The sequence below is a fragment of the Ambystoma mexicanum genome, chromosome 4p, assembly GCF_040938575.1.
Source record: "Ambystoma mexicanum isolate Mex_15411 chromosome 4p, UKY_AmexF1_1, whole genome shotgun sequence".
NCBI classification, from domain to species: Eukaryota; Metazoa; Chordata; class Amphibia; order Caudata; family Ambystomatidae; genus Ambystoma; species Ambystoma mexicanum.
In genome coordinates, this window is record NC_090927.1 from 46308768 (window position 1) to 46329735 (window position 20968).

General features: G+C 49.4%; 1 long non-coding RNA gene across 1 annotated transcript; it reads right to left on the reverse strand.

Annotated features, from left to right (window-relative positions):
* Positions 1-10315: 10315 nt before the first annotated feature.
* Positions 10316-20740, reverse strand: LOC138452971 (uncharacterized). The gene is made up of 3 exons (XR_011260339.1): positions 20627-20740; positions 12214-12326; positions 10316-10670 (listed from the first exon to the last, which is right to left on the reverse strand). It is a non-coding gene; the product is annotated as an uncharacterized lncRNA (long non-coding RNA).
* Positions 20741-20968: the final 228 nt, after the last annotated feature.

Below are 20968 nucleotides of genomic sequence, written 5' to 3' on the forward strand. Positions count from 1 at the left end.
TAAGTGAAGAGCTGTCACTGAAGACCGTAATGCTAACCTGTTCTTTCTTGTCTTTATAGGTGTTGCTGAAGACTGGATTCAGGATGGTAAGCCTTTTTCCTTAGGCCCAGGATCAGATGCAGAAGACACGATGAGCGTTCTGCTGCTGAGGATGCAGAATAACGCAAAGCAAGATTCATCCATCGGGTGTGGTTTAAATAGCCTCCTGTAGTGCTTAGGTGTCTCCTTCCACAGCCACGCCTAGGTAAGAAAAGAGTTCCTGCTTTCCAGAAGAGTTCCAGTGTTCTGAATCTGGGGAGTGGCTCCTGCCCCACCAAACAGGAAAAGTAGTTCCAAACAGAAGAGGATCAGAGACTCAACTGGCAGGCAAGTAAGCAGCATGGTCTGCTGCAGGTAAGTCCACCCAAGCATTATGAGCCCGGCGCTTCCAGCGCTGGGACTGGGCATATTTATGAGCCTGGTGCCACTGGCGCCAGGACTGGGTCCAAAAGGTTCCAATTGGGACTGGTTGGCACTCGGAACCTGTGTTATGGATCTGCTTCCAAGGGAGTTGGGAAAACCCTGACCTTTTGGAAGCAGAGATCATGACACCTGCTCCGACTGCCGTCACCTTCTCTGACACCAATATATCCCAGATCTTTCCCCACCAGAAGAGAATATCCGGACCCTCAGGGACTTTCCATCGTCGAGCAATGGTAATACATGCCGCTAGCAGGAACTTTGTTAAGAGTTTAACTCGTGCCCCCGATTTGGGATATATCCCCTGCGCAGGGCTTTCCAACAGCATGATTTTGGAGCAGCGGGAGTTTATTGCCAGTTCTGTCCTCTATTACTCTAGCAATAGTTTCCCAGAATGGTCGGGCCCGCGTGCTGCTCCACCACATGTGGAAGCATGTGGAAGTATGTCCCCTGGGCGCCACAGTTCCGCCAGAAGGTAGAGGGGATGGACATTTGAAAGTGATGAATCTGAGTCAGGGGATAATACCATCGAAATATCAGCTTTAGGGAGCACTCATTGTTAGTAACACATCTGGAGGAAGAGTGGGCTCTGGCCCAGATGTTCAGCCAATCAGGGTCCTCCAGCTGAAGGCCTAAATCAGCTTCCCATCGGGGCATAAAGGCCAGTCTACGGGGAGTTAAGAGGTCCTCTCTCAAAAGTTAGTACAGTCTTGAGATGCCCCGCTTACTTAGACCCTCCCAGATCATTAATCCTAGCGGTGATGGGGGCACGTAGCCTTGTGTTTGGTTTCGGGGTGCTTGATCCAATGGCGCAACTGAAGATAAGGGAACCGGTCTGATTCTTGTAGGTTGAATTCTTTCTTGCAGTCTTCGAACGTGCGGGGAAGATTCCCCATATATAATTGCACAAGGGATCGCAGGCCCCCCTTTTTCCAATTCCCAAATGCGCTTGGCTGGAGACCCGGGGCAAATGAGGGGTTGTTAAAGATCGGGGAGAATGGACCCAAACCTCTCTGAATTTTGTTCCCCCTTAGCGCCTCATCCCAACTCCGCAGCATGACCTTAGTGGCAGAGAGGAGGAGGGGCCAGAGCTTTCGTTGACATTGAGTGTGGGGGAGGAATGGGAGGAAGCGAAGCCGGAGCAAGCATTTTGATTGTTCGATCTCCATCCATTTCGGAGGGGGCGCTTCAGATGTCCATGCAAATAAGTGTGAAAGTTGGGCTGCCACACACTATTTTTGAAGGTTCGGGACACCCAGGCCCGCCCCACCCATCATCACCCTCATAGCTATTCTAGGTTTCTTCCCCCGCCAGATGAATCTCAGGACCCTGCGTTGTAAGTGATCTATTGCCGTCTTGGGGATCGCCACGGGGAGTGAAGCACAAGTGTACAGAAGGCGAGGGACAAGGTTCATTTTATCGCTGTAATCCAGCCCATTTGTGATATCTCTTGCTTTGTCCATTTATCTAAATCTTTCTCAAGCTGTTGGAACAGAGGGGGATAGTTTGTTTGCTTGTTTGTTTATTTTATTTGTATAGCACCTCAGACCCAGGGGTAAATGGGCACTCAAGAATATGGTTACAGGCATAGGTGAATACATTTGAAATTAGTACAGCATTTATACAATTTACAAGAATACAGTTGATGCAGATAGCAAGTAGCCAGTAGGATATGGTGTTCGACATATAGGTCGGTACATAGGGATACAGGCACTGTAGAGGCTAGTATCAAAGATACGGTATGGTGGTGTGTGAGTGCTAGTATATGTGTGATGTGTCCCAGAGGAACTGACGTGGTGTTAGTCTTTATTTAGTAACCAGGAGATGACCTGAGTTCTGAAAGGTGGAAAGGTGGGGATGGATTTGATGTTCAGTGGAAGTGTGTTCCAGAGTTGGGCGGCTAGAACCGGGAAACTGGAGCCGCCTGCTCTTTTTAGGGTATATTTGGGCACCACCAGGCCTAGTGTGTTAGTGGATCTGGTGATTCTGGTAGCCGGTTTCAAGCTGAATTTATAGGTTAGATAAGGCGGGGCAAGGTGATTTAGGGCTTTGTACGTGAGGCAGATAGTTTTTAGATCGATCTTTTGTTGGATGGAGAGCCAATTACATGATTTTCTAGTCGCAGAGATATGTTCTCTCCTAGGAATATTAAGAGCAGCTCGGAGTGCGTTATTTTGAAGGACCTGCAATTTGTTGATTACAGATTTGTTTGCGCCAACATTTAAGCCGTTGCATTAGTCCAGTTTAGACTGTATAAGTGCTCTAGCTAATGTGAGACAACTGTTAGTGGATAGCAGAGGTCTACAGGCTCTAATCAGCTTACCTGTGTAGACAGTGGCTGAGGCGGTCATATTGATTTGTTGGGAGAAGTAAGTGTTGGTGTCTAGATACAAACCAAGAGTTTTTACACTTTTCGCGATAGGAATAGTGTTTCTGTCAATAGTGAAGCAGGTGTAGTCGGGGCTGAGCTTCAGGATGGTATTAGGGGATCCGACAAGGAGTAGTTCAGTCTTATCATCATTCAGGCAGAGGCCATGTGTGGCCATCCATGCCTGAATGATGGAGAAGACTTTGTTGATCCGGCTGACGTCCGAATTGTAGTTACCGGATAGAGTTAGGAGTATCTGGGTGTCATCTGCATAATTGGTGTAGGTGACACCCAAATGGTTCAGCTTGTCGAATAGAGGCTTTGTAAATATGTCATACAAAGTCGGCGAGACACAAGAACCTTGCGGGACACCACAGGTAATGGGAATCGGGTTGGCCGCTGCTAGCGGTGAGAAGACACGCATGGTCCTGTTAGTCAGGAAGGATTGGATCCAAGTGACCGCAGAGTGGGAGAAGTGTGCTGCCGATGACAGGTGGTTGCATAAGATTTTATGGTCAACCAGGTGAAAGGCGGCAGAGAGGTCTAGAAGAAGAAGGATGGCAGCCCTACCTTTGTCTTTAAGTTCGTCGATCTGGCTTTTGAGATCAACAAGGGCCGTTTCTGTTCCATGTTGAGGACGAAAGCCAGACTGGCGAATTCCTAGTTATTGGTTTGTCTCAAGGTAATCTTGAATTTGTATGTAGGCCACTCTGTCAAGTATTTTTAGTAAAAACTGGACGGTGGTGATGGGTCTATATTTTGTGGGTATGGACGGGTGCAGTTATTGTTTTTTAACAGTGGTAGAACCCATGATTGTTTTAAAGTGCTTGGGACTATGTTACTAGTGAAGGACAAATTTATTAATTTGGTAATGAAAGGGGATAGATCCCTGGCTGCGTCTTTTATGATCTGTGCGGGACAGCTGTCCCCCTTACAGTTCGAGGGTTTCAAGGAGGCTATATTTTTTGTACTTCAGGTATGGTGGCCTTTTTGAATGTGAAGCCTGAGCTGATAGCTGTAGGAGGTGGTGTGGTGGGACTAGAGGTTGGGCCATAGGTAAGTTGTTGCCGCTTATTTTCAATTTTAGTTTGGTGCCCAGTGATTTTGTTGACAAGGGCATTCTGGATGCCTGTGCACCAGGGTTTATCCTTGGTACAGGTATCTGTGGGAGGAGTGGGGTTTTCTAATTCCTTTAAGATGTTGAATAGTTCTCTCATGCTAGAGCCTGCCTGAGTTATCCTGGAGTTGAATGATTCCTTTTTGGCATGTAAAATCTCATTTTTGTAGAGCGTGGTAATATTAGTAAGATTAGTTCTATTTTTTAAAGAGGGAACTGTTTTCCATAGTGTTTCAGATTTACTTTTTTGTTGTTTAAGTAGTTTGAGCTCCGGGGAGTACCAAGAGTTCAGGTGAGCTTTCGGTTTCCCTTTGCGCATTTTCAGTGGGGCAATGATGTTGATAGCTTTAGACATGGATTCGCTTTAGACATGGATTCGTTGTAGGTGTTGACCATCAGGTTCAAGTCAGCTGTGGCTGGTAGTGCATTCAGAGTGGGGACTACCAAGAGTATTAGGGCTTCAACTGTAATATTGCTCTTGTTCCTAGTTGGGCAGGCCGGTGCCATGAAAGACTTTTTAGGCACTAGGTTGTTAGTATTAATATCTAGCGAGAGGAGGTGGTGATCCGTCCAGACGAGAGGTAGGGGGTCCTCAAGGGTAATGTTGCAATTAAGGGTAGCTACCCAATCGAGAGTCCTGCCTTTCGAGTGAGTGGGTTGGGAGCAGAGTTGTGAGAGGCCATGCTCAGTTAATGCAGTAGCCAGGGAGGTAGCTGGAGTGTCGTGGGGGTCATTAAACCCAAGATTGAAGTCCCCAAAGGATGATAATTTGAGCTGAGGGTTTAGAGCTTTCGGCTACTAGGGAAGTGATATCTTCTTCAAATGAACCAGGCGGACCTGGTGGCCTGTATATTCGATGCATAGTAATTGTGCTGTTAGGGGATGTTTGCAGTTGATGCTCACATGATTTTAGCGGAGAAGAGGGGGCTAGTCTTATGTCGAGTGATGATTTAAAGATGATAGCTACTCCACCTCCTCAAGCGTTAGGTCTATCGGCTCTGAGGATATCATAGTTATCCGGGATGGCTAAGATAAAGGCTGGTCCTGCAGCGTCATGTAGCCAGGTTTCAGTCACCGCGAGGAAGTCCAGGTTGTTGGTCAAGATAATGTCGGCATTCTCTATAGAGTGGGCGACTAGAGATCTAACGTTTAGGAGTGCCCCTTTCAGCAGGGGTCGGTTGGAGTCAGTGGAAACTACAATCTGGTTATTGGGCAGTTTAGCTGGGTGGTTAATATTTTTATGGAGGTTTCTGGCGCCGAGTCTGTTGTTGCGCTCGGACAAGTCGAGAGTGGTAGTTTGTATGTCTGATTGGACAATGGTTCTACTAAGGCTGTTTCAGGAGTAGGGCGTAGTGACTTGGTGATCGGGCGGTCCCATTTGGGGCTATCAGTGTTCCTGTGGGCTGGTGGATCAGTTGAGTGGGCGCCAACATAGGTAGGACGGGCGAGATGGGAGCTGAGTGGGAAGGCTGGTGTGGTAGGCAAGAATGGGGTAGGGCAGGCGATGGGGTGATGCCCAGGGCATGCAGTTCTAGCTAGGCCATTTTTATAGGCTATGTAATTGTTGCCACTGCAGGGTACATTATTTTGTATAATGCAGAATGGGAACATGATAAAGGTGAGCCAAAGTTGCATAGTGGTAGCAGTGAGGTAAGGGCACAGTGCAGGGATTAGCAGTATGGCCTCAGATATCATATGGATACGTAAGAGACATCAGCGGGGAGAAGGTAAACCAGTGCCTGGTAGCATCAGTGTCTGAGAGTCAGGTGGTATCAGGTTGTGGCAAGGTGGCAAGCACTCTCAGGGGACGCAGGCACGAAACAGGCAAGGTACAATATCTGGAGTTAGCGCAAAAACAGGCAAAGACACAGTATTAGGATCAGGTAGAAATCAGGCAAAGGCATATTATCTGGAATTAGCGGAAGATCAGGCAAGGCACAATATCTGGAGTTAGCGCAAAAACAGGCAAAGACTCAGTATTAGGACCACATCCCAGTGTCTGTAGGGTAGTGATAAACAGGCAGCGTCCTAGTTGTGGGGAAATAACCAGGGAGGATATGCAGAGAATTCAAAGGAAGGAGGCCGCTGCTAGCGATATCTGTGGAATGTTCATGAAGGCAGATGGAAAGTACTAGGGAAATAGTACTCACACGCCGTGTATGTGTCGAGATGGGTCAGAGTATCTTGTAGACGGGCAGCCACGGACAGGCCACAGACTGGCGCTCTGCCTTTTTGATCAGGCCTTTGTGTGGATCAGGCCGGCTTCCGCCTTCCGTTTCGACCGGGGAGAAGAAATTAGATGGGCTGCCCAATCGAGTTTCGGCGAACGTTGCTAGGCAACGGGTAAATAAAGCATGGCGACGGCCATCTTGGCGCTCCGCGGAAATTCGAAAAGAATGGATGTTGATTTCAGCATGGTGGCAGAACGCGTGCACGGATGATGATCAGGGAGAAAGACAATGAACCAAGTAGTTGATGGTGCTTCATGCACAGGCAGAGTTACCTTGCAGCTGATGTAGTCGGCGATTACTGGGGAAACACATGGGCGAGCAGGGCTCCAGCCCTCCACCCTCCTCCCTCCCCCCTCGTCGGTGTTAAGAAAGGAAGAAGGCAATGAATATGGCAAGGGAAATGTGCACGGAATCGCACAGTGAACAACTTTGAATCTAACAACGTGCATACAATACCCAAGACTTGTGTATACTAAAACCCAGGAGTGCAAATAGAGTGAAACAATAATACCAATATATGAAAAGGGATGTGGGGTAAGCACTTAGAACCTCCTTATGACTGAAAGGAAAGTCGGCAAATTCCTTACCCACTATGCTATTACAGATACTGACAGCACTAAGCCCACGTAAAGGGCAAGCAAGGACAGGATCTGTGTGCTGACACTCTGGATGATACTGAATAAGGAACTTAGAAACAGTACTCACGAGAACCGGAAAGACCACTTGAATGTCAGTAAACCCACGAACCCCGTTGATCGAACAGGGACCCAGAAGGCTATAACAGCAATGGGTGGAGGATAACTAAATACTTAAGACCCAAGTCAAGGAGCAAGTAGGAATTGAGATTATAGAATAGTGAGGAAAACAAAAGGCATTCACACAGGGACTAGTTACAACAGCACCCCACACCTAATAATCAAATGGGAAATAAATGCAGAAGTGCAACGGAAAACATGGAATGGATCCCAATAGAAAGTAAGGATCAGGAGCAGGGAAAATGATATCACAAAAGGAAACCTTTCCCACCCATCCAAGGAGAAAAGGCAGGAAGCTAAATCTAAAAAGGGAAAGACTAATGCATCAAGATTTTCAGTAGCAAAGGACAGAATCAAAGAAACAGAGAACACAGGCAAACTGGGCTGCATCAAAGGGTTAAGCACAGAGAAATGCTGCCTGCAGACAGAGGAAGACAGAAAGGGAAATCCAGAAAGCAGAAATCAATTAAGCACATGAATCTGAAATCCAGGGCAGAGGAACGAGAAACAGGAACTAGGAACTAGGCACAAAAGCTAGGAACAAGGAACCAGTCACAACAGGAACACTGCAACAATGACCAGCGCTGGACTGAAGCAAACTGAGGCTTTTAAAGCTGCTTAACGAGCACACCCCTCAGGTGTGCCGCCTGCTGCACCTGCAGCCACAGGTGTTGCCTATCCTCCACCCAACCTTGACCTGCAAGGGAGGAAGTGAAGCAGTGAGCCAGGCATTCTGGGAAGCATAGTCATTTGATTAAAGTAGCATGCTGACTGCCAAAAACCTGGAATGGATCCGGAAGGGAAGTAACTTGGAAAATAAGGTTTTAGCGCTCCCAATTCATCACAACACTGTAGCATAAGGTTCGGAGGAAATGTCCAGTAGGGAAGAAACCCTAAAACATGCCCCCAAGTGGCGGGAACGGGAGCGAAGGGAGCGAGCCGTGACAGTCGGCGAGCGTAGCGCAGTTAGCTGCATAGAGACCCACCGGGGAGGCCGAGAGCCGGACCCCCAGGTATTCTATGGTGCTCGTGTCCGAACGGATTGGACACATAGTTTCAAGCGAGGAGATGTCCTGCTGGGAGAGGCCCACCCCCAGGGCCACCGATTTCTCATAGTTTATCTCAAAGCCGGCCACCTCCCCGAAGACCCCAAGTTCCTGAAGGGCAGCCCCAAGGGAAGACTGGGTGTCCGAGATGGAGAGAAGGACATCGTCAGCATACAGAGAAACCTTATGTGAGGAATCCGGAGTCCGTACCCCCTTCATCAGTTTATTACTCCGGACATGCTGTGCTAAGGGTTCCATAACCAGGACGAACAAGAGGGGTGAGAGGGCAGCCCTGACATGTGCCACACGTCAATGGGAACGGGGCTGAGCACATGCGGTTAATGCGCAATAGGGTGTTCGAGGAGGAGTAGTTGGCCATGCCCATGTTACTAAATTGGGGACCAACGTTAAACGCCTCTAGCGTCAGGTGCAGAAATGAACAGTCTAGTTAATCAAATGCCTTAGTGGCGTCCAGCGCCAATAGAGCCATTTTCCCCCTTCCCCTGTGCGGCGAGTTCAATAAAGTTTAGGGCTCTCCTAATATTGTCCCCAATTTCCCTTCCAACAATGAACCCTGTTTGGTCAGCGTTGATCAGGGAGGGGTGGAGGGGGCCAGGTGATTAGCCAGTCCCTTTGAGTAAATATTAGTGTCGAGATTTAATAGGGAAATCGGCCTATAAGAGGTGCATTCCTTGGGGTTTTTACCTGGTTTAAGGCTCCAGATCGTGGCTGAGGGCTACATCGATGGCGTCACCGCACTCATAGCACTGAACGTGTTGAAGAGAGCCGTTGGGGGGTGGGGGAGAGCTATTTGGGCACGTAAACCTTTGTAGAATTTCGGTGTAAAGCCATCACAGTGTTAAGGTCCTGATGACATGCTCAACTTCCTCTAGTTGGATTGGGCGTGCCAACCCTGCAATGTCTTCTTCGGTCAGATGCGGTAAAGCCGCCGATCCAATTTATTCGTTTTGTGCTGCAAGAGATCTACTCTGGTTAGGCATTGCTTCCTCAAATTGGTCCTGTGCCAGGCGTAGTTTGTCCTGCTCCCTTACAGAATGGTTCCATTCCGATCCTTAAGGCCCACAATGATGTTTTCCTTTCTTGTCTGAGCCAATTTACTAGTCAGGAGCGGCTTTGTTGCCCTTTGCATAGTAATGCTGTTTCACCGCTATGAGAGCGCGGGCCGTTTCCTCAAGCATACAAGGCCTCCAATTTGTTCCTGGCGCTACGGAGGGCAGCATGGACCTTGGGGGAACATCCCTTTTTATACTTGTCTTCAAACTCCGGATCTCCTGCTCCAAGCATTTCCGCGATTGCTCCTTGCGTCTGTTGTAGGCAGCCTTATGTGAGATCAGGACACCTCTGATAACAGCCTTCATGGCGTCCCAGGTGATCGCCGGGGAGGTGAATTCCATAGGGTTCTCTTGGAAATATTGTTTAATTGCTTTGGCTATTTCGTCTCATGGGGCTAGGTCATTTAAAATTGGGCCATAAAGACGCCACTGCGGTCTGGGGTCTGGAGCTGGGTTCCAAGCTCTGGTCTGTAGGCATACCGGAGCGTGGTCCGAGAGGAGCTTGGGGGCAAACTTCACGCCACTTGTGTAGGATAGTAATATCGTTAAGGCCAAGATCAAATCAATTCGGGAAGAGGAGCGGTGGACATGGGAGAACAGGATGTAGCACTCTCCAAGAGTCAACCACGTCCAACGTTCTTAAGGGGTGCAGGATGCTGGGTGCCACCTTGAAGTCTTCGGGCATGGGGTCGAAGTTCTGTCTTTGTTAGGGTCTGGGACCCCGTTGAAGTCCCCTCCAATAACTGTTATTCCTTCCAGAAAGGGGTGAAGGGTGGTCTCCAGATCCTCAAGGAAACGTTCTTGGCCTACATTTGGAGCGTATACTGATACCAAAGAGTATAGTTGGCCATAAAGGAAATCCTTAATTACCATGAATCGGCCCTCCGGATCTTTGACAGTATCCAGTTCCTCGAAGGTAACACCCCTTGCCAGCAGGATTGCTGAGCCCCCTTTTTTCATATTGCCCGAGACAAAGAACCATTTAGAGAACTCCCTACTGTGAAGCCGAGGAAAGTCTTCTGGGAGGAGATGATTCTCTAGACTGATTTATCAAAAAGGGCACCTGGTTGATGCCTTACTCTGCCCAGGTGGGTAACATGATAAGAAGAACAAAATTGAGCAAGGACATAAGTGTCTTACTGCTGAGTGCTTAGATGAACACAATCCTCAGAGATAGCCACCTGTAGGTGGTGAAGTTTATACTAAGATGAATAGTTGTAACAAATATTTTGATGAGACGATTCAGTGAGCTGCAACAGGGTTTTAATTAGATTGCAGCGGGTGTTTTCAATACACGTAATCATAAGCAAAAGATACATCAGCCGGTGTACATTTTTTAGGTTAATTAACCAGTTAGTCGGGTACAAATGCTGGATATTTGTGGTCTCAATCAGTTGCTTCTGCGTCTACAGGGGTTTTCTTTAGGGAAGGAAACCAGCAGACTTAGTGATGTGATAGCATATGAGTAATATGGGTAATCAGAACAATGTAAGGTTGAACAACAACAACACATAACAATACAGAAGGTCAACACAACAGTGTTTCGGCCAGGAAGTGAGCTCTGGTGGGACGGCCTTCATCAGGACAAGATGATTCCAAAGGCGGAGGTATCTTAAGAGGTCTGTTGAGGTAAACAGACAGGGATATTTTAGGAGTGTGTCAAAAAAGGCAAATCTAGCAGTAAAAGAGTGACATAAATCACAGAGGGGAAGAGCCGGTGCTTACCGGGTCTGGGGAGCGCAGTGGCTTGGAAGATTCTCTTGCATAGAAATGACCGAGCCTTTCAAGTCTTTCAGACGCTTCAAAATGGACCTCCGTTTCATCGGAGAGTTCAGGCCTTTAACATTTAGCGGGGATCGAACCTGTGTTGCTCTGCGTCATCTTGCTTCCAAGGCGAGCGCGTTGTCCCTGAGCTATCCTCCCCACACTGTATAAAATGCCAGGACCAATGCTGGCAACCTCCCCCGACCAATGGTACTGCGCTACTATATAAAATACCAGAACCAGTGCTGGCACCCTCCCTCCACCAGCAGTACTGCGCTAATGTATAAAATACCAAGAGTAATGCTGGCACCCTCCACTAACAGTACTGCACCACTATATAAAATGCCAGGAACAATGCTGGCACCCTCCCTCCACCAGCAGTGCTGCACTACTGCATACAATGACAAGACCAATGCTGGAACCCTGTCCCCACCAACAGTACTGCGCTACTGTATAAAATACCAAGACCCATACTGGCATCCTCCCCTCCACCAACAGTACCACGCTACTGTATAAAATGCCAGGACCAATGCTGGCACCCTCCCTGCACCAGCAGTACTGCACTACTGTATAAATTACCAGGAGCAATGCTGGCACCCTCCCTCCACCAGCAGTACTATGCTACTGTATAAAACACCAAGACCAATGCTGCCACCCTCCCTCCACCAACAGTACTGCACCACTGTCGTATAAAATGCCAAGTCCAATGCTGGCCCCCTGCCCATGTAAAGTGTTTGAGCCCAAAAAATAAAATATGAAACAAGGAAAGCAGAATAAGGAATGCAGAAATGGCTGGGCCTTGCACTTACAATATCAAAATGTAAGCAGACGCTCAGAACTAAAAAGAAATGTTGTGCCTGCAATTCTAGTCAAAAATATAAATGTAAGAAAAATATGCACCTCTTTTTGTTAATTTCCCTCTTTTTCAGCGCCTAATACTTTCAAAAGCCACAGAGTCTAGCAACCCACGTTTCACCCCTAACGTGTTCATTTTTAAATACATTGGTCTTATTAAGAGTACGGTGGTAACAGAATGGTAACTCAGTTACCGCTGCATTACCGCTTCGCTGTACTACAAGTTAGGCGGTGGAGTGGAGAATTAACTTCCAGCAAAAACCTGGAGGTAAATCTGCCACTTTACCACCGCAAATCACTAACACCGCCTCCCAGAGAACCTATAATCCAGAGCTAAATCCGCTGGACTAAGTGGATGTAACGGTAATTCAGTTTGGCGGTATCACGGAGGATTTACCAGCAGAATACCACCAAACTTGTAATGATGCCCGTTATGTTTCATAGTGCAGCAGCTGCCCACCGAACAGCTCGCTGTATTCTTTTACAGAGACCCCAAATAATAACCAATAGGTAACATTATCAGCAGAGAAGTGTCGCCGACATACCTGGATGTATTTTCCTTATTCGCGTTTTCTGATACACAGTTGAACTGGGCCTGTCACGGCACCTAGTCAAGGATCACCTCTGCCTCATCTGATGTTTCACAGGTGCATCGTTTCTGTTAGAAATGACAATGTTTAATAAGTTTAAAGAATAGCCGCCTAGTGAGGCCTTACTGTATATCCATTTGAAGTACAATTGCTCTCACTTTTGGTGAAATGGCATTGCTGCTCAAACATCTTATTGTACATACTGCAAGCTCCAGCACACAGTGAAGTCATCCCCGCTGCAGACTATACTGCACCACTCTCTGCCCACCACCACTCTCCTTAGCACAGCCAACCCCACTCCACTCAGCTGAGCCTTTCCTGTACTCGGTCTAGTAACTAAACCCTAACCCTCCCACTCAGCCTGTAAGATCTAGTGAATTACACCTACCCCACCGCTAAGTCACCTCCACCCCTTCAGACCCATCCTGCTTTCCTCCTCATAATCTCCTGACCACCTGCTTTCAGTAGCCAATCCTCACCCCTGGAATGCCCCACCTGGAAGCCCTTTCTGGTAACCTCGGAAGGGTTTCTCTGAGCTCTTTCTTGACTCTCCTCAGAGTCTGTTCCTTTGCATTTTAGAGCTCCTAAACTTTAGAGCCCATGATCCTCTTGAGCCCAATCCTCCCTGCCCAGATCCCCTCCTGGACCCTACAGAGAGGCTTCATTCATCTCCTCTTACATCACCCATCACAAGTTCTTCCCCTTCAGAACTCCAATCACACTCATTTTTACCCGGTCCTGGGTTTATATCGAAGTGCACATTTTAATTTCCCCATTATAAAATGAGCAAATAAGCCTAAGTATGCTAAGTGCTTTTGTCTTGAGTGTCAGGACTGATGACATGGAATAGTTTAGGAAACATGCCAGGGGGCGGGATGGCACATATGCCCTCCCCTCAGGGAGCATGCCTCTGAAGCCCTTCTGGTCAGTTTTCAGAGTCACTATGCCAACTTTCAGATGCATCCCAGGAGCCTGGTCTCAAAGAATCCAGTAACCTTTAAAGCCCCATCTGATCCCACTAAAAGACCCCCTTCCTGGTGTTTCAGTTTTTCTCTTTCCCTTCAGAGTAGCCATGATCCACACACAACTCTCAACTCACACACTTTTGGTGGGGGTCACCATCCTTATTTAATAGTTTTTTTATAATGCGCCTAATACCATACCCGAGTTTGGTTTTTAAGCACTGATCGATGATTCAAAACTCTGTTGCTCGGCGTGGTCTTGCTTCCAAGACCAGCGTGTTGCCCCTATGATATCCTCCATTCACTGTCATACTTGGACATATTGTCACCCTCCCAGCACACCACTGTGTTCCAGAGATTTCAATAGGCTCATCTACACATGAACACTTTCACCAACATTTTTAAAAATCTGTTAACGGGAAGAAAATGCAATAGTTCCCATTGACGTCAATGTGGTCACACGCCACACAACCCCAAGCACACCCGATTTCACAAGCACTGAGTTAATAGGTTGAGAGGTTTGCAAACTTCCAAGTATAACACACATACATTACTACATGCCACATTCCTTTGGGAAGATGCAATCACACTATGATGAAAGCTAGTCCTTGAAATTCCCTCTTCTGTGAGGTGACCTCTGTTGCTGTCAATGCATATGCAAGTTATGATGTATGCATGCATTTTGCCCTATAGGGCCTGGATGGAGCTCGACTAGGTGAGTTTCCTGCATGTGTAATGGTGCTAGTTTTATTTTTTTTTGTTCTCTGCATATGTTAAAATGCCATCTGCAACTGTCACCCAAAATGTTGATATGTGCGCAAATGATGCAGTGTGAGGCCACTTCTGACGCGCTACCACAAGCAAAGTGTCCTGCAAAAGCATCTTACAAAGTTGGCCATCCTACTGCCGCCTCTGGGCCATCCAGCCACAGGGAGAGCCCAGGATCAGCCAGAATGCCTTCGCCCTGGTACCCGCGCCCTGGAGGCTCAGCCCCAGGCAGGTCTCCCACCAGGTCACATTCTTCTGCCTTAAACATTGCATGTTGATAACACTTCTGTTTTCCCCCATGGAAATGACGGCCAGACGTGCTCCAGCAAACCACAGCTTTTAATGCCAACGCTGCAAAGCACACTGTTAGCCCCAGAACGTAAGTAATATATAAATGAATACATTGCCGCGTGATTAGACTGCTGACTGGCAATATAGGAGCAGCGCTGTCACTCGCCGAGACTCCTTTCATTTGAAAAAGTTTAAAGGCCCTGACGCCACCCCTGTGTAGCAGCATGGCCTGCTTGGGGTTTATTTAACCCAACTGTAACCACATAGAGGGTTTTCTTCCAATTATAACTACTAAATTGCCCATGCTAAATTATTTGCATTAGTTAATGACGTCGCTCATGTTGAATTGTGTTCTTTAGTCAATGGCCTCGCTCATGCTGAATTGATTTCTCGCAGTCAATAACTTCGCACATGTTGAATGCTCTCTTTCTTGTCATGCACCTTGCAAATGCTAATCCTTTAGCATAAGGACACATTTAACTCTAAATAGTATTGCCTAACTACAGGAATTTGATACCTATTGCTCATAACTAATCATAATTGCTCGCAGAAAAACAATGGGAGCACTCAACAAGAGAGTGGGAGGGCTCCGACCCCATTACACCTTACATCACAAGAACAGAGGGACAACATCAATTTCCACTACATCCCGCACAATACGGCAAAGCACCGACAACCAGCAATGCTACCTCCAACCCAACAATTGCACTCAATGAAGAAAACACTGCTGATCTCCATCCGAACAGCATCACAGCAGAAACACCAAGAATAATCAGCCCTGTTACCAACTTACTGGACCGCTTCAAAGAAGAAGCAGCCGTCAACGTTCTTCATCCTACCGACATCAACGCGGAAACACCACGAACAGACAACTACAAACTTGAACAAATAACCTCAAAACAAAATCTCATCCAGAGAATCCACTGTAACCTAATAAACGCAAGGTCAATGTCCAAACACTCAACTGAAATATACGACGACCTATCAGAAGGAGGCATAGACATCCTATTTATAACCGAAACATGGCTAGACGACAACTACAAGATCACCCTCAACAACTGCCTGAAGACTTCAAATACATCCAAACAAACAGAAAATCCAAAAGAGGGGGGGACTAACGATCATCCACAAGGAACAACTGGCCATCAAAATGGAAGATTCTCTAAACATCGAGAAATGCGAATCCTTAATACTACGACTTTCAGTAAACCCCGAAACTGACCTGGAATTCATACTGATATACAGACCACCAACCTACGATGCGACTTTCATAGACGCTTTCATGGAAGCAATCACCACCCTAGCCATCAAGTACAATCATCTGATCATCCTCGGAGATTTCAACATCTGGTTCGACGAAGCAACCTCAACCACACAAAAATCCTTAACCGCCCAACTAGCAGCCATGAACCTACAACAACTAGTCAAAGGAGCAACCCACTCAGCAGGGCACACACTTGACGCAATCTTCGCCAACAAGGATCTCATCACCACGGCATCCCCAATCCAAATACTCTGGAGCGACCACTCATCATTCCATTCATAATCACAACGACCGCTCCAACAAAAAAGCAACAAGAAAAATTACCTATTGTGATGAAAAGAAATTGGAGAACCATAAAAAACAGCAACCTAACCGAACTCCTAGAACTCAGCAAACCACAAGCATCAACCATGGAAGAAGCAGATCTAGACAAAAAAGTTGCCCCACTTCATACCTGGATCGCAACAACCCTATCGGCAAAGAAAAGCCCTTCACCCCATCACGTAAGAAAACCACAGCAAAGTGGTTCATCCCACTACTCAAAGCCATGAAAAGAAAAAAACGAAAACTAGAATCTGAATGGAGGACCAACAACACCTCCGCAAACAAATTAAAATTCCTACAACAGAGCCGCTCATGTAAAAGAAAATGCAAAAAGCGAAGAGGAAACATTACGACAACCGAATCTTCAGAGCACCAAACGCTCAGAAAGAACTATTCAAAATCATAAACGAAATAAAAAACCCACCGGGCTGCAACAACACGCCAATTCCATCGATGAAACTCTGCGAGGACCTTGGAGACCACTTAAAAAACAAAATAACCTCCATCCAACACACCATTCAAAACAGACCAAGCGATCACAGCGCAATCCCCACCAACACCGACGAGGAACATGCAAACAAGCTACGAAACTTCCCAGAAATATCAGTTGAGGCTTTCATCAAACTGGTAAAACAAAGCAACAAATCAAGCTCTCCTGAAGCCCCCTCCCCCCGGACATATACAAAACAATTCTCAAACAAGGAACCCCCATGGAATACCACAGGAACCTCCTCAACCTCTCAATCTCAACCGGTAAAGTACCACAGGCCTTCAAATCAGCCTACATCAAGCCGCTACTCAAAGACACAACAGGAAACGTAGAGGACTTATCTAACTATAGACCCATCTCCAACATACCGTACATAGCCAAACTGCTAGAAACGTACGTCACCCAAAAACCCAAGAATTCATAGAAGAGCGTTGCCTACTAGACCAGGCACAAGTTGGTTTCAGACCTATGAGAGGAACAGAATCAGCTCTCCTCTCAATATGGGATGACCTAAAAACAAATGCAGACTCGGACAACAGTACCGCCCTGATTTTCCTTGATCTGTCTGCAGCTTTCGACACCGTCAACCACACCATCCTCATAAAGAGATTAGAAGGACTAGGGATAACAGACACTGCCCTACTATGGATCAAATCCTTCCTAACCAACAGAACAGAAACAGTATGGATGAAACCTTTTAAATCAAAACCCAGAGACTCCACGTGCGGAGTACCACAAGGTTCATCCTTTTCCCTGCTGCTATTCAACATCTACATGTACCTACTAATCAAACTCATCAAAAAAGCACTAGGCAGGCAGGGGCCTGCACTTCTCCTTGGGTGCTCCTAGGTAGGGCTACCAGCACTAGGCAGGCAGGGGCGTGTACTTCTCCTTTGGTGCTCCTAGGTAGGGCTACCAGCACTAGTCAGGCCGGGGCGTGTACTTCTCCTTGGGTGCTCCTAGGTAGGGCTACCAGCACTAGTCAGGCCGGGGTGTGTACTTCTCCTTGGGTGCCCCTAGGTTGGGCTTCCAGCACTAGGCAGGCAGGGGCGTACACTTCTCCTTGGGTGCTCCTAGGTAGGGCTACCAGCACTAGGCAGGCAGGGGCGTGGACTTCTCCTTGGGTGCTCCTAGGTAGGGCTACCAGCACTAGGCAGGCAGGGCGTGTACTTCTCCTTGGGTGCCCGTAGGTAGGGCTACCAGCACTAGGCATGCAGGGGCGTGCACTTCTCCTTGGGTGCTCCTAGGGAGGGCTACCAGCACTAGGCAGGCAGGGGCGTGCACTTCTCTGTGGGTGCTGCTAGGGAGGGCTACCAGCACTAGTCAGGCCGGGGCGTGTACTTCTCCTTGGGTGCACCTAGGTTGGGCTTCCAGCACTAGGCAGGCAGGGGCGTGCACTTCTCCTTGGGTGCTCCTAGGTAGGGCTACCAGCACTAGGCAGGCAGGGGCGTGCACTTCTCCTTGGGTGCTCCTAGGTAGGGCTTCCAGCACTAGGCAGGCAGGGGCGTGCACTTCTCCTTGGGTGCTCCTAGGTAGGGCTTCCAGCACTAGGCAGGCAGGGGCGTGCACTTCTCCTTGGGTGCTCCTAGGTAGGGCTTCCAGCACTAGGCAGGCAGGGCGTGCACTTCTCCTTTGGGTGCTCCGAGGTAGGGCTACCAGCACTAGGCAGGCAGGGCGTGTACTTCTCCTTGGGTGCCCGTAGGTAGGGCTACCAGCACTAGGCAGGCAGGGGCGTGGACTTCCCCTTGCGTGCTCCTAGGGAGGGCTTCCAGCACTAAGCAGGCAGGGCATGGATTTCTCCTTGCGTGCTCCTAGGGAGGGCTTCCAGCACTAAGCAGGCAGGGCATGGACTTCTCCTTGGGTGCCCATAGGTAGGGCTTCCAGCACTAGGCAGGCAGGGGCGTGGACTTCTCTTTTGGGTGCTCCTAGGTAGGGCTACCAGCACTAGGCAGGCAGGGGCGTGTACTTCTCCTTGGGTGCTCCTAGATAGGGCTTCCAGCACTAGGCAGGCAGGGGCGTGTACTTCTCCTTGGGTGCTCCTAGGTAGGGCTTCCAGCACTAGGCAGGCAGGGGCATGGACTTCTCCTTGCGTGCTCCTAGGTAGGGCTACCAGCACTAGGCAGGTAGGGGCGTGTACTTCTCCTTGGGTGCTCCTAGGTAGGGCTTCCAGCACTAGTCAGGCAGGGGCGTGCACTTCTCCTTGGGTGCTCCTAGATAGGGCTACCAGCACTAGGCAGGCAGGGGCGTGCACTTCTCCTTGGGTGCTCCTAGGGAGGGCTTCCAGCATTAGGCAGGGCATGGACTTCTTCTTGGGTGCTCCTAGGTAGGGCTACCAGCACTAGGCAGGCAGGGCGTGTACTTCTCCTTGGGTGCCCGTAGGTAGGGCTACCAGCACTAGGCATGCAGGGGCGTGCACTTCTCCTTGGGTGCTCCTAGGGAGGGCTACCAGCACTAGGCAGGCAGGGGCGTGTACTTCTCTGTGGGTGCTCCTAGGTAGGGCTACCAGCACTAGGCAGGCAGGGGCATGCACTTCTCCTTGGGTGCTCCTAGGTAGGGCTTCCAGCACTAGGCAGGCAGGGGCGTGCACTTCTCCTTGGGTGCTCCTAGGTAGGGCTTCCAGCACTAGGCAGGCAGGGGCGTGCACTTCTCCTTGGGTGCTCCTAGGTAGGGCTTCCAGCACTAGGCAGGCAGGGCGTGCACTTCTCCTTTGGGTGCTCCGAGGTAGGGCTACCAGCACTAGGCAGGCAGGGCGTGTACTTCTCCTTGGGTGCCCGTAGGTAGGGCTTCCAGCACTAGGCAGGCAGGGGCGTGCACTTCTCCTTGGGTGCTCCTAGGTAGGGCTACGAGCACTAGGCAGGCAGGGGCATGGACTCCTCCTTGGGTGCCCATAGGTAGGGCTGCCAGCACTAGGCAGGCAGGGGCATGGACTCCTCCTTGGGTGCCCATAGGTAGGGCTACCAGCACTAGGCAGGCAGGGGCATGGACTCCTCCTTGGGTGCCCATAGGTAGGGCTACCAGCACTAGGCAGGCAGGGGCGTGCACTTCTCCTTGGGTGCCCATAGGGCGGGCTTCCAGCACTAGGCAGGCAGGGGTGTGCACTTCTCCTTGGGTGCCTCTAGGTAGGGCTACCAGCACTAGGCAGGCAGGGGCGTGTACTTCTCCTTGGGTGCCTCTGGGTAGGGCTACCAGCACTAGGCAGGCAGGGGTGTGCACTTCTCCTCGGGTGCCCATAGGGAGGGCTACCAGCACTAGCCAGGAAGGGGTGTGTACTTCTCCTTTGGGTGCTCCTAGGTAGGGCTTCCAGCACTAGGCAGGCAGGGGTGTGCACTTCTCCTTTGGGTGCTTCTAGGTAGGGCTTCCAGCACTAGGCATGCAGCGGTGTGCACTTCTCCTTGGGTGCCTCTAGGTAGGGCTACCAGCACTAGGCAGGCAGGGGCGTGGACTTCTCTTTTGGGTGCTCCTAGGTAGGGCTTCCAGCACTAGGCAGGCAGGGGCGTGCACTTCTCCTTGGGTGCTCATAGGTAGGGCTACCAGCACTAGGCAGGCAGGGGTGTGCACTTCTCCTTGGGTGCTTCTAGGTAGGGCTTCCAGCACTAGGCAGGCAGGGGTGTGCACTTCTCCTTGGGTGCCTCTAGGTAGGGCTACCAGCACTAGGCAGGCAGGGGTGTGCACTTCTCCTTGGGTGCCCATAGGGAGGGCTTCCAGCACTAGGCATGCAGGGGTGTGCACTTCTCCTTGGGTGCCTCTAGGGAGGGCTACCAGCACTAGGCAGGCAGGGGTGTGCACTTCTCCCTGGGTGCCTCTAGGTAGGGCTACCAGCACTAGGCAGGCAGGGGTGTGCACTTCTCCTTGGGTGCTTCTAGGTAGGGCTTCCAGCACTAGGCATGCAGGGGTGTGCACTTCTCCTTGGGTGCCTCTAGGGAGGGCTACCAGCACTAGGCAGGCAGGGGTGTGTACTTCTCCTTGGGTGCCTCTAGGTAGGGCTACCAGCACTAGGCAGGCAGGGGCGTGCACTTCTCCTTGGGTGCCTCTAGGGAGGGCTACCAGCACTAGGCAGGCAGGGGTGTGCACTTCTCCTTGGGTGCCTCTAGGGAGGGCTACCAGCACTAGGCAGGCAGGGGCGTGCACTTCTCCTTGGGTTACAAGGCCAAGCTGGAGATTTTCTGTGTTTGAATCCTTGTGTGATCCGATCTGATTGCAGTGTTGCTGTACTTTGTGTAACGTTCATATAAAACCCGCTTTACATGTAAAAACACATTTCATATTTACCAGCCTCGACAGCAGAGCGCGCATAAGCTTCTGACTTGGAAGTCCTACTCCTAAAGGGTATTAACGTCTGAGCATGCGCAGATCCACCCGTCTATCACCACCTGTGACGTGCGTTCATACAGAGCATGCGCACCTTTTCGCTTCCAGCTCCGAACGATGCGGTCTTTACTTCTGATCATGCGCAGTGTTCCACTTCCGGCAGCACAGTTTGACGTCCCTTTGCTAGAGAGCATGCGCAAATGTTAGCTTTTGTGTCTTCGTTATTGAACCTGCGCAGATCTTCTCTTCAGGTCCCGCTCACGAGAATGGTACCTTTACTTTAGCGCATGCGCAGACCTACGA